This window comes from Cuculus canorus, chromosome 8, assembly GCF_017976375.1.
Source record: "Cuculus canorus isolate bCucCan1 chromosome 8, bCucCan1.pri, whole genome shotgun sequence".
NCBI lineage: Eukaryota > Metazoa > Chordata > Aves > Cuculiformes > Cuculidae > Cuculus > Cuculus canorus.
The window spans coordinates 31,401,759-31,414,653 of NC_071408.1; the positions used below are offsets into that span (position 1 = coordinate 31,401,759).

The 12,895-nt window shown below is 36.9% G+C and overlaps 1 long non-coding RNA gene across 10 annotated transcripts in view; it reads right to left on the reverse strand.

Annotated features, from left to right (window-relative positions):
* LOC128852928 (uncharacterized) overlaps positions 1–9,077 on the reverse strand; it is a 210,220-nt gene extending 201,143 nt beyond the window's left edge. For all 10 annotated transcript variants that reach the window (XR_008451064.1, XR_008451062.1, XR_008451070.1 and 7 more), the window contains exons 1-2: positions 8,972–9,077; positions 7,498–7,553 (exon numbers count right to left, since the gene is read on the reverse strand). This is a non-coding gene — a long non-coding RNA (uncharacterized LOC128852928). The remainder of the gene's footprint in view (positions 1–7,497; positions 7,554–8,971) is intronic.
* Positions 9,078–12,895: the final 3,818 nt, after the last annotated feature.

Here is a 12,895-nt window from a genome sequence, read left to right on the forward strand (position 1 = left end):
AAGAACAGCTTCTCCCAGACCTTCCACTGCTCAAATTCTCTGGGAAACTACCTTTTCACACACACACACTCTAGAGTCCAGTTGGACCAAGGAATCACAGTTATTTACCATGATGCAGACTCTGAATTTCTTCTAATAGCAGATAATGAAGCCATTTGCAGCAAAGTTAAATAAGTTCTTAACGCAGTTGTTTGAAGTATTCTCGTGTATTACTGCAGGCTTAATTATCAAGAAATTCACCACTACTCCTCAAAAGACAGAATCGAAAACTCACCTCAGCAACCAATGTGAGATTTAAATGCCAGTTGTGATGGCAGAAGTTGCTGTGTACTAATCCCTTCTCTCTGACTGACAAGCTACAAGAGAGGAAAAAATAATGCGCATTTTTGAACTTTAACAGCTGACTGAGAAAGGCTTTGCCCGAAGAAGCAGGGACACACAGGTGGTATCTCCTGCTGCAAAACTTTAATAAGTTTTAGACTGGATTCTCTAACATTTCAGACTGTTATGGAAGAAGGAAGGGAGAGAACTTCCAGCAGAGTTGCACTAATAAAAAACTGTTATCTTAGGCTGGCAAAAAGAACTGACATTATGCTCTTTATCTGGAGGTTTATGACTGATGAATGGCAGCTAGGTGACACAAAACAGACTCCCGAGAGCAGCGTGATGCTCCTACCTCAAGTCTGTCTGCTGTAGAAGAACCTGGAGAGCATAAGACCCCTCATAGCACCTCTGGTCATCTTTGTCTTTTTTGAGTTTTCTTTTTTTTTCCATTATGGTTGACATTTTCAAGTATGTGATCTGTTCCAGAGTATCAGCCTATCACTGTGAGCTGCTGAAGTAAGACTCCACTCAGAGACTGAATACATATTTTTAATTCTAAATGAAAATAAAAAGGACAGGCTCATTTTCAGCTGTCTGCTTGGAAGACACTTTTAAGAAATAAAGCCAGGAGACAAGTTTAATAGAATATTCACGGCAAAAATGTCTTTCTAAATTTTTTTTATTTTAACAAATCCAGGGATAAATTAATTTATTATGCGATTAAATTAGAACCTGACAGTGACAATAAACCCAGTCCTGCAGAGTATTACACTCACTTGGGAGGAATAGAACTGTAAGTAAATAAAAAAATGTAATTTTTATCTAACAAATCTTTAAGAAAAAGATAATTGATGTGATGCTGTAGTAAGGGACGAAACACCAGTTGGAAGAAAAAATTCTAATCTTCACCACTCTTCCCTAATCATATGAAATGCGTTCTGCTTTAGAATTGGGATAAGTCTTATTTTGTTTAAGGTTTCAATAACCTTCAAAGCCTCATCTGCCTTGTAAGAATTTTAAACTTCACTTTGAAATATTTACCAAGAAGAGTATTACTTAGATGATGTTAGAATGAAAGTAAAGCGTTTGAATAGTGCCATATTTCAGGTGTCTTCATTTCATAACTTTACTTGCTTATCAGATTTTGAGGTGCCAAAAGCTTAACAGCCATCCAAACACTTCTGCGTAGATGAGCCATAATGATACTAATGTTAAAACTTGATGATGCAATTCACCAAAAATACATTATTAATTCACACAAGAGATAAAAACCATAAGATACTTCTAATTGATTCTAAACAACAAAAAAAATTCCTCAATATATCAAGCAGATTTTAGTCCTATTTGTCAAGACAAACTGTTAGTCACAACCGGCTTATTCGCTGTAGGGCATTTTTACATATACAGCAGTCATAGTAACACCAAAAGAGCTTTATCAATTCCTAAGGAGTTTTCTCGGTAGAATACATGCGTGAAAAAGAAAACAAAAATCACTCTGTGCCCACATTTAGCATCTTACCTTCTGCAGAAATATGAAGGCCATTTTGCTAGCAATAAAATGATGACATAACTAGTAAACTTGTAAAATACTACCCTTGCCTTCTACATAAAAAAAACACATATTTTCAGATTTCCATATTTAAGACTGAGGGAACAAAGAAGGCTTCATAGAAAAAGGAATAAGAGCTTGTCTTCAATAATAAAAGGCTGCAGCTAAATTGGACACAAAATGGCTGTAGCTTCCTACAGAAATCAAACTCTGAGCAGATTAAAAAGAAAGCTTGGAAAAACAGCCACTCTCCGGGCACATAGATATGCACCAGGAAGGTAAACAGTATCAGAGGCATTGACCAATTTGCTGACTTGTATCCAAATCACAGAATTAGTAATTCGTTTCACACCTACTGTTGAATTCTTTTGTCAGCCTTTATCCCTTTCCTATTACAGAAAGATTAAAAGAGATACTTACTAAAACTGGCTTCAGCTAGAGATCCTGTTGCCAGACTCAACAAAGACACCAAGGACAGAACAAAAGGATGCTAACATCATTGCCTGATCCCTGGCAATTAAGCCATCCAGGCGTACATGCGTATATATATATCTAAACACAATGCCGTTACACTACCTGCTTGTGCACAAAGCAGAAGAAACCGAGAACACCTTTAGCTAAAACAGTGACACATCTAAGTTTTCCTTTCAAAAAGGAAGAGCATTTAAAATCTAATTATCTAATTTCTCTCCTCATTTGTAATTGTGAAGGCAGGATAAGGCTCCTACTTAAAGGAAAACCACCACAAATGCAAAGCGTAGGGTGCAACTAAAAGCTGTAAAACTTAAACAACACTTACTGGCCACAATGGTCCCTCGGCCCATACCAATTCCTTGATTTCTGTTGCTGCTGTTGGTCTGCCTTATCAGATTAAATTACCACCACACGTGTCTGTTTAATTCCTTCCCTCTTTATTCACCTCTTAATTATATGTTACACCTTGACAGCTTTGAGGTGAAGCTATTAGGGTGCTACTCATAACGTTGAGCAGCTCTCGCATCCCTACAGCCCATCTCTCACATGAACTTTACTGCCATTTGCAGCTGTTCCTTTGCCTTCCGAGTGAAAAACCAGCACTCCTACGTCTGCCGAGTTTGAAGCATCTCTTTAGTGTTGTTTGCATCTTAGATCAGCAGCTACTCCTTCTATCTCACGCAGGGGCCCACAAGCAAAGCCAGGAAGGGGTTGTAAGGCTTTACGGTATCTATTGCCCAAAAATACAATTTGCTCTGATGATATTATGGTTGTTACCAACAGAATTGCTTACTGCTATTGTGCTTCTTTTTTTCAATCTTAAATTCAGCCAGAAACAGAAATACCTGATTACAGTAACGGTGATGCTGGAGAAGCTGGTATTAAAGCATGGAAATCTAGTAAAGAATTTGATTCATCACAAAGCTGTCGTAGTAGATCGACAGCAATTAAAGTGCATTTGTCACAATTAGCCAGTCATACTTTACCTGCACTAAGGGAGACTAACAGGGCACACCTTACCTAAATAATCTATTAATGTTATCTTTGCTTCAGATTTGGCCGGTGAGAGGAGGTTAATTAGGTAGCCAGACATCATCTTGAGCCTTGCTGTATCTATGCCAGAGCTGGTCTACTAGCAGAAGTTGTTGCTACTTCATCTCTCTGCTCTTGTTTCTGAGCAGAGGCACAAGGAAATTATGGTTTTACTTTTCCTGTTGTCATATGCAACACTGAGATCTGACTATAAAATGCAGTTTTTGGAGAGTGATTGGTAATTTGAGTCTTACTATGCGTTCAACACAAAGCCAACACAAGTACAGGAGACTCAATGTCCATCAGATGGAGGTTTAAAAAACACATGAGAAGAAAAGGCGGTACTTCAGAAAAATTCATTTTTTATAGGATGGAATATTCATTTCAGAAGGTACATAAATGCCAAAGGTCTGTATGGTGGGTGAGAGGCTTCGTTATTGTTTTCAGAAACTGGTTACCAATTGGCCTTTTCGTATGGGAAAGCAAAGCAATGGTTACCTCAATTCCACAGATTTTTTCCTCCATGTCTCCTGAATTCAGGTTTTTGCTGAGATACACATCAACAAGTCATTCTTTACATTTGTCATAAACATGTTAAGCTTATCATTAAGATGATTTAGGAAGATGTACATACCTGGGACACGATAGAGTGTACAACAACAAAAGTAACAAGACTCCATCCTGCATTCTTATAGAACTTAATACCTTTCTCAACAACTTGTAGTTTCAACATGGAGATTCCTACATATATTTGCCATAAGGATAAGATTTCAACCTCAGAAATAGTTTGTGTATCATGCAAAGATTAAAAATTAAAGTAAATATTCCACTTAATTCTGCAGTTCTTGCAAGTCCTACATGCTGGAGAGAGACTTCGGACCGTTTCCTACTTCTCACTGTAACGGCATCTTAATCCCTAACTAAATATGCATCAATGATATTAAAGTTTCTAAACTGAGAGTCGGACTCTTCCACTACGAAAAAACTGTTTAAAAACATTTTAAATATAGGCTCTCGAGAGTGATAGAATTCTATGTGTCACTGGAAGGCATTACTGATGTTTTGAATTTCATACTGAAAACTATTGCTCCTCCATCACCCACTTGCCTCAGCGCTGGATGCCACAATTAAACTTTAAAAGTTGATTATTTCTGTTGATAAGGCAGTTCAAAACTTGAGTTATAGAACAGCTTACAATGAAGCAGTTGCAGCACAGACAGCAGCTCAGTTGTCTTTTAGTAACTTTATCTCACCCGAGATCTTAACTTCTCATGCTAGGAAAGTTTATCTGTGGCTCTAAGCCTCCCCAAAACCCGAAGTATACTAAAGAGAATAGAATTTTTAGAAAGATTTTGTAACATCTATACATGCCACTTTTTTCCAATATGTAAGTTTTGAAACCCAACAGTTCGTACCCGTAAACTGCGCACGAAGTCAGCCTGCGTATAAAAACAGTACCAACATTTTTTGAGGCTGAAATGAGGCCTCTGAAAATTTGACTCTGCTATAAAGAATAGGCTGTTATCTTTACAAATTGATAGTTTGTTTATTTTTATTGCATCATGCAGTATAAATTCCTTTGACAGATGTGCCTAGGTCGGTTTTCAAGTTATTTCAACTAAGATTTTATCTGCACCCTTACACAAAAGATTTTTTTCCCTTTGGAGAGATAAATGTAAGAAAGGCAAAAAAACTCAAAGGACTTCTGTTTTCAATAATAAAACCTGTGCTTTTTTTCACAGGTGATTCTTCACTTTAAGCAGAGCTTAACCTCTGTTTCTTGCCTATAAGCATGTGTGGGTATAATCCTTTGACAAGGATTTTGCTAAGTGACAGTTCAGACCATCAATCATTTCTTCTGGGCCCAAGACTTCATGGTTAAATTTGCTTTTGGTACATGTGCAATTAAACATTTCACACTGTTTCAGAACCTTCATCTTCCTCCGTTCAAAGTTAATGTACCATCATTGCTGTTTTGTACTGCAAAGTACATTTGAGACAAGAACTATCATTAACTTAACATGCAATTCAGAGCCCATTCACTAGATGTTGTGCCCTTCAGTTTTGCTGTATTTAATATTTCAGCACAGCATTTAACTTTGCATTAATCTTTATTAAACGTAACTTGCATTTTTACAGCACTATTCCTGAATTATTTTGGACAGCAAATGGATCTGCAACATCAACACTGTTAAGAAAGCTTACTGTCTTTTCTTGATTTCTTTCTACTTTTATAGGATTAAAATAAAAATAAGGGTATCAGAGCATTTTTCTAGTACTCTGGACAGTAATTGAGATGAGACTGGATTCATCTTCACAGATCTGTTAATAATAATGGGAGTTGTAAGCCTAACATAAAGCTCAAGAAATTGAAATTATAACTGATCTTAGTTTGATTTTCCAATTCTAACATTCTCATTTTTCAGCTGTCCTAACATAACCTTGATTATAGTGTTTTATTGTACCCCAAATGTTATCAAACTTATTGCCAAAGTTTACAACACTGCAAAGTACTTATTAAGAAATCCGTGTGTAGATAGCAAAAATTAATTGGGTAGTTTATATGCATTAAAAGCTTTTCAATAATTATTTAGATCCTGTAGTTATATATCCTTTAGGATACCATATGGTACACCATCTCTCTCTGTCTTTAATGGAATAGAGTTGGGTAAGCGTGTCTGAACATCGCAAAATACTATAGAGAAACTCAAAACCACAGCTTGAATATGAATGCTCTCGACTGCAGTGCTGCACAGTCTCTGCTGATCATTAATTCCGCAAAATAACAAGCTGAGGATGTCAATTTTGATCAATATATTGTAGACTGGACTTTGTCCTCTGTTTATCTCAGATTATTACCAACTCATTTGAAATAACACAAAACCTATGAATTTTAAACCATAAAATTAAACCTTGAAAAATCTTTTTCTAGTTCACTTACAACATACATACTTTCCTGACTCATGGGCTCAAAAAGACCTGAGTCAGTCTTAGTAATTCATTAATAAGTAATTAGTAATTAATGACCCCTTAGCCTACAGGTCCTATCCCTCAGCCTGTAAGCTTCCTTACTCTGTTCTATTTAAACCAGAGTGTAACAAAGAGTCATGACTTAAATGTTTACTGATGGCCTCAGCTCTGAGTTTCTTGGTCAAAGTCAACTAATTATGCTCTTCCCACATTTATTTATATGGAAAGCACACAGGTTTATCTACATTATTACTACAAAAGTCATTGCGCGCAGATAAAATAAACCAAGATGACATTTTGATTTCAGTTAGAATCATGAAGGTCACTGTACAGTCAAGTTCAGGGAGGTAGAGATTGTTACTCCATGATATTTCAGCTTATTGTTACTATAAGTTTTCTTTTTAATTATTTACCAGACAAACTTCAGGACACATTAGAATTCATCCACTGCAAGCCTGTCTGCCCATGGCATGCTTAATACTGCTATTCCTGCAGATTCTTTTCACATCAGGTCTGCAAGCATCCTATTCGTGTCAAAGAGAATTTTCTTTTTATTGAAGACATACTGCAAAACAGCTATTTTACATAATGCACAAGGTTTCCATCCAATACTGACATACTTGTCTTTTTTTTTTTTTATGATTTAAAGGATTAAAAAAACCATTTCGCAGGCAAAAAACAGAGTCATACACAAGACCCTGGCAACCAGATGAAGTCATGAATTTGCAGCTGGCTAAGCTATTCATCTGGAAGCTCAGTCCAGCTCCAGTTGCTGTTTTCTTCTTATTTATGTGGGATTGGTCATGGAGTGCAACAAAGAGTCCTTGATACTGGAAGGAAAGCCACAAAACCTGATTCTCTTTTTTTTAAAACATATGGAATTTCTATAGAGAGAGTCAGAAATAACTCCTGCTCTGTAGACAACTGCTGTAGTGTATATCTATGAATGTGCTACATAAAAAACATTATGTTAATGTGATTTCATATTTAACAATTAAAATCATGAAAAGTTAGGCAAAGTAAAAAAAAAAGAAAAAGAATCTATCATTATTTTTAACTTGGCCCATTTTCAGACTTTCTAGAAAGTATCTGTTTCTGTAAATACAGCTAAAGGCATAGACAGGAGAATAGGAAATACATAGACTTACTGTTCTTCCAGGTCATCACATTTTCTAGAAAGATTATTGTCCGCCCACAACGTTCACTGTCAGAGTAAGAAAGAGTTATTTTTTATTAGGATGGTGCTAATTACATTGCAAAACACTTATAGAGTTCTATCTATAAAAATCAATGTAATATCATGTAAAGTGTATATCCTTATCATTTATTAAAAAAATCAGGTTTTTTTCCTCTCTCTAGCCATGAAGTCAAGCTTTTGGATTATAATATTTTAAAATGGAGCAAACTTAATGGAAACATAGAATTGTTAAGGCTGGAAAAGACCTCTAAGATCATCCAGTCCAACTGTCAGCCCAACCCCACCATGCCTACTAAATAGAGCCTCCAAGTGCCACATCTATGTGTTTTTTGAAGCCCTCCAGGGATGGGGACTCCACCACTGCCCTGGGCAGCCTCTGCCAGGGCTTCACCACTCTTTTGATACCAAATTTTTTCTAATATCCAATCTAAACCTAACCTCGTGCAACTTGAGGCCGTTTCCTTTCTTCAGACAATCAGGATACAGAAGGATGGATAGAAACTACTCAAGCATCCTTTCTATAGTTATAAAAAAAAATACCAATGGCAGAATAACATCCAAACTAAAACACGGAAAAGCGAAAAGTTGTTTGGCGAAAAGAAGTTTTGAAAACATCATACCCAGCTAGTCTGAGCTCTTTACTTTTGAAAATGGGAGTCAGTAAGACGAGAGGAGAAACTAGTAAACACAATGAGTTACATCAAAAAGAGGTTGCAATTACAGAGACAGGCTTGTTGCCTGTCTTAATCTGCTCCTATATGTCAATCAAAATCAGTGGGAAATGTCTATTTACTTCTGTACAAGCACAGATTTCTTAATTTTATGATTTCTTAATTACTGTAATATTTGTTCTGGTAATTTACACTACTTTATTAATATAAACTACATATTCCTCATGGAGACACACGTACAGGTTTCTGTGATATAAAGACATATCCAAGTTCAATATAATTTCCCCACTACAAAGTTAAAGATCCATTAAAAAGGTCATTCTTTAATTGCCAGCAAAATCTCATAGAGAACAGCTATGGAACACACGATATGGTGGCGTGTTACAGAAAACCTTCACCACGTTAACTGGAAAGATTTTCAAACAATATTGACTGACATTATAGTTTTGGTTTTCCTGTCCGTAGAATGCTGACCGTTCAGGTAGTGCTTTTAAAAGTATTTTTCATCCATAAGTACATTACAATTGCAAAGCATATGTTTCAGTAATACCACCTGTCAGAGGAATGTTCCTGGATATATTACGAAGCTGGGAGTCGTCCCCTCCTGGTGGTTGAGGCTTCAGTTTGTAGCCTTGTGGACCCATGTGTTACCCACATTTCGAGATGTGACATTTTTACATGCGAGCAAGCTGTCACTGGACTGATCCCTGCCTTCCCTTCGCTGGGTGGGTGTAACTTGAGATGAAATCCTACCTCCAGTGAAAGAGGAAAGGAGCGTTCGAAAAGAAGTTTAATTTTTTTCTTTGTAAAGGCAGCTGAGTGAATCTGCTCCAAGGTTTGAAGTGTCAAAGGGAGCCCTAGGAGAGAAGAATTAATTGGCAGAGGTCAGGTGAAGCAGGCAAAGGTGGGTAATAAATTAGCATATCACATGACTGCACCATTTATCACGTAGCTCTCTGTTTCATCACATTTATCCCCACCACACATGTGCCCACGGTCACATGCACTCAGGCCGAATGCTGAGGTGACTCAAGTCAGGAATAACTTACGTAGATCAGAATTCATGTTTATTGTTAAAAACTGTTTCAAAAGGTTTCAAGGCATTCAGAATAAACAGCAATACACAATTATCCAAATTGGCTTTATCAAACGGTAAAGCTCAGATATTAAACCTAAATCACCACTATGGCAGAAGCAAGGAATTTATAACAAAATAAAATACTTCCATTCATACTATGCTGGATTTAAAGAAAGAAATGATAAATAATCTTTTCAGACCTTTTGATCAGTTTTTTCACCATTTTTCCCGTCTCTGTATTTTAGGGATGCCACAAACAACTGATTGAAGTTACTGGGCTAACCCATAGATTTTTATATCTGCTTCCCTAACAAAGTTTTCTCAGTTTGTAGTTTTGAAGATATGTTTATTGGTGCAACAGTAAAGACTATGTATAATTAGTTAAAAATCTTGAATGTAGAAGGCAATATTTCCCTAGAGAAGGAAGATCAAAGGGCTGTAACATAAGGAAGAATTTTGATCACATCTTAGAAGTGTTTGATATTTTAAATAAACAAATATTGACTCCTTGATCAGGTCACTACGTAGTCCTTTGTGATGTAAGCCTGGAGAGCTTTCTGCCCACATTAGCTATGCCAAACCTGCCCCTTCCAGTCCACACCTGATGTCCTGTACGATCTCCATTACCTTCCAAGGGGAATCTTGAGATTGAGATTGATTAAATTCTCATGTTTTTCTTTCTTCATCTTTTTCTCTACATGAATCCCAAAGCCTATATTAACTGACTGGAGTGGAACCAGAGCCAGGATGGGACACGAAGATGAAAAGAGAGGATTTCAGCTGGCAGTAGCTGTCATCACTGCAGACTGACAATAGGGGAAGTTGTTGGACAGAAGATTGTTTTCGCTGCTCCATAAAAACTGAATACAGCTGATATAAGCCTCACAAAGTGTATCTGAGGTTATTTTATTGCTCTTATTATATTTGTTTCCCCAAAGCAAAATGTTGATATAACTCGTTTAGGAGATCTCATTTATTCAGGAATTATTTTCCATTGCGTTCAGCAAGTGCCATTGCAGGAATGGTGGAAGTTGTAATATATTGTAATATTGGTGGAATTTTCCCCTCCATATATAAGGAGTGAACTAAAATTACGGTACAAAAGAGAAAGTATCATGGCATGATAAATGTCGCTCTGTCTAACATCCTCTACTGTGCAGGAATATATTTATTTTTTCAATAAATACAATTACAGAAGAGTTTTCCTTCTACGAAGCTGTCCCGCGACTCTCGTAATGCATGAGACCCTGGGAGATGTCAAAGGGCCAAATTTCTTCAGTGAGCATGATTATAAAATATTTCTCTATCTCCTCATTAGTTTCCTGAGATTTTTTTTTTCCTTAACTGTGACTCTCCTGGGTTTTTTTCTTACTTTCTGGGCAATTAATGAGAGAATTCTAACAGTGACATTGTCTCTTTCTTTCCTTCAGTCTGTATTAGACTAAAAGCAGGATTCTTTTATTCTCTGGTTGGAGTGGCTGAAAGAATATAGTCTTTCACGGAGCACTTTCTTGTCTTTTTCTGTTTCAAAGCTGCAGTAAAGTAGCAGCGTAGCAGACTCACTGACTCGGAGGCAATTCCTGTTAACTGTCTACAGGGTTTTGTTTGCTTGTTTCGAGCTCAAAGGGGCACTAGACAAGAAAGTGAAGGGCACAAGCTTTAAATCGGACTAAGGGAATGTGGTACAGCTACATTAGTGCTTTACCTGATGTCACCCTGGAACACCGCAGGGGAAGAGAAAGTTCTTTTCCAAGCCCCCATTCCTGCTTATATTCCACTGAAGCCTAAATCATTAATTATGTCTTGTATGGGCATCTCTCATTCAGAATGAACACAAGCAGAGGATTTATACCATCCCCGGGTGAAAGCAAAGAACTCTATGCAAAACAAACAATACAAAAGGGCAAGAACTTTTTCTATAAGACAGTTTGGGATCTGCAAGCTGTTCCATACTAATCCCGGTGATGAATAGTGACTCATGTATGTGTTAGGTAAACATCATGCTGTCATTCTGATGATATACTATAAAATCAAAAAACAACACTTACAACAACAACATTTACATTTATTCCAGGGAAATACTATTTCAGTATTTGCAGTCTATGTGACTCAATGTTTTCATTGTATCGGAAGACCACCAAAAATGGGAAAAACAGACCAGAAAGCCAAGTAAATCATGGGCTACATCGAAAGAAGTGTGACCAGCAGGTCAAGGGAGGGGATTCTTGCCCTTTACTCTGCCTGAAATGAACAAATCGCACAATCAACAAGAGGTGCTTGTCCAGAAGAAAGTGAAAAACTTACCAACTAGGCTATATAAAAACAAAATGCAAGGGTTTTTTTGTTTTTTTTTTCTCACCACAGCAGTGTTTTCAAGCTCCACTGAACAACACATTTCTTTTCTTAGTCTTGAGAAAACTTGAGTCATTTTGGGAAATTCAGTTCAAGTGTCTTAGCATAAAGGAAGGCAGGTTTTTACCCCAGTCATTTTGAACAAAATAGACTAGATTGAGAGCATTACTCCTAAAACCCAACTGTTTTGTAGAGAGATAGAATCTCTTTCCTCATAAATGTTTTTATGATGGACATTCTGATACACTTGAACTGCGGTACTGTGCCCACCCATGCTCGGTGTAACAGAGAGGCCACCTGGGTAGATACACAACTCATAGGACATAAAATAGCATTAATCTCCCTCAGTTATTCAACACAAAGTCAATACCCCCAAAATCTTTGGACTTGGGAATGACAGACCCCTGCAAATCAGCAACTCTGAAAAACTAAGCATTCAGGGGAGGATTTTGATCTTTGGGAAAACAGAACACAATATAGATGTACTTTTTTTTCCATTTAAGACAGATCTGGATGATAAGTAAAACACTAATGTTATATCTATATGCAAAATAACCTCAATATTGGTTGTTCACCAAAGCACTGGATCTGACCTCTGCTTTACAAAGAATTCAAAGAGATTTTTCTGAACTCGCATCATAAAATTAACTTTGGAAATTGATAAATTCCCTTAGTGAAGACGTGTAATTACAAGTGAAAAACATATTTAAGAGAGCTATTCACTGTACTATAAATACAACACCTGATACTGGGAAGTGAGAAAATATATCAATTTGGCACCACAGTTGAAATTTGGGCTTCAGCTTGCCTTTTCTGTGCCCCTGTTATTCGCATATCAAATGGAGATGACAGCTTCTTTTGTCTGTCTTATCCTGTTCATGACCTTTTCAAAGCAGTGACTGTACCACATACATCTAAACACCTACAAGTGAGCTTCTACTCTCTGGATTATCTGCAGATGACCTACGTGATAAAATAAGTAATAATGATGAGATCCCATCCTGGTTGACATATAATCTCAGAGAACTAAAACTTTCAGGACACTGCACACTGTGAAGTACAAGAAAGTCACTCCAAACTCTTCCTTCCAAAAATGTCTTATGTTTGTAACACAAAGAAGCAATTTCTTTTGACGTTTCTTTTCACACCAACAATTATTTTTAGCCTCGTGCTGGAAGCCCCAAGATTCTCATTTCCTTAGTGAATTTTAAAATAGGCTCATTATTTGACTGAATGAAGTCAAAGCA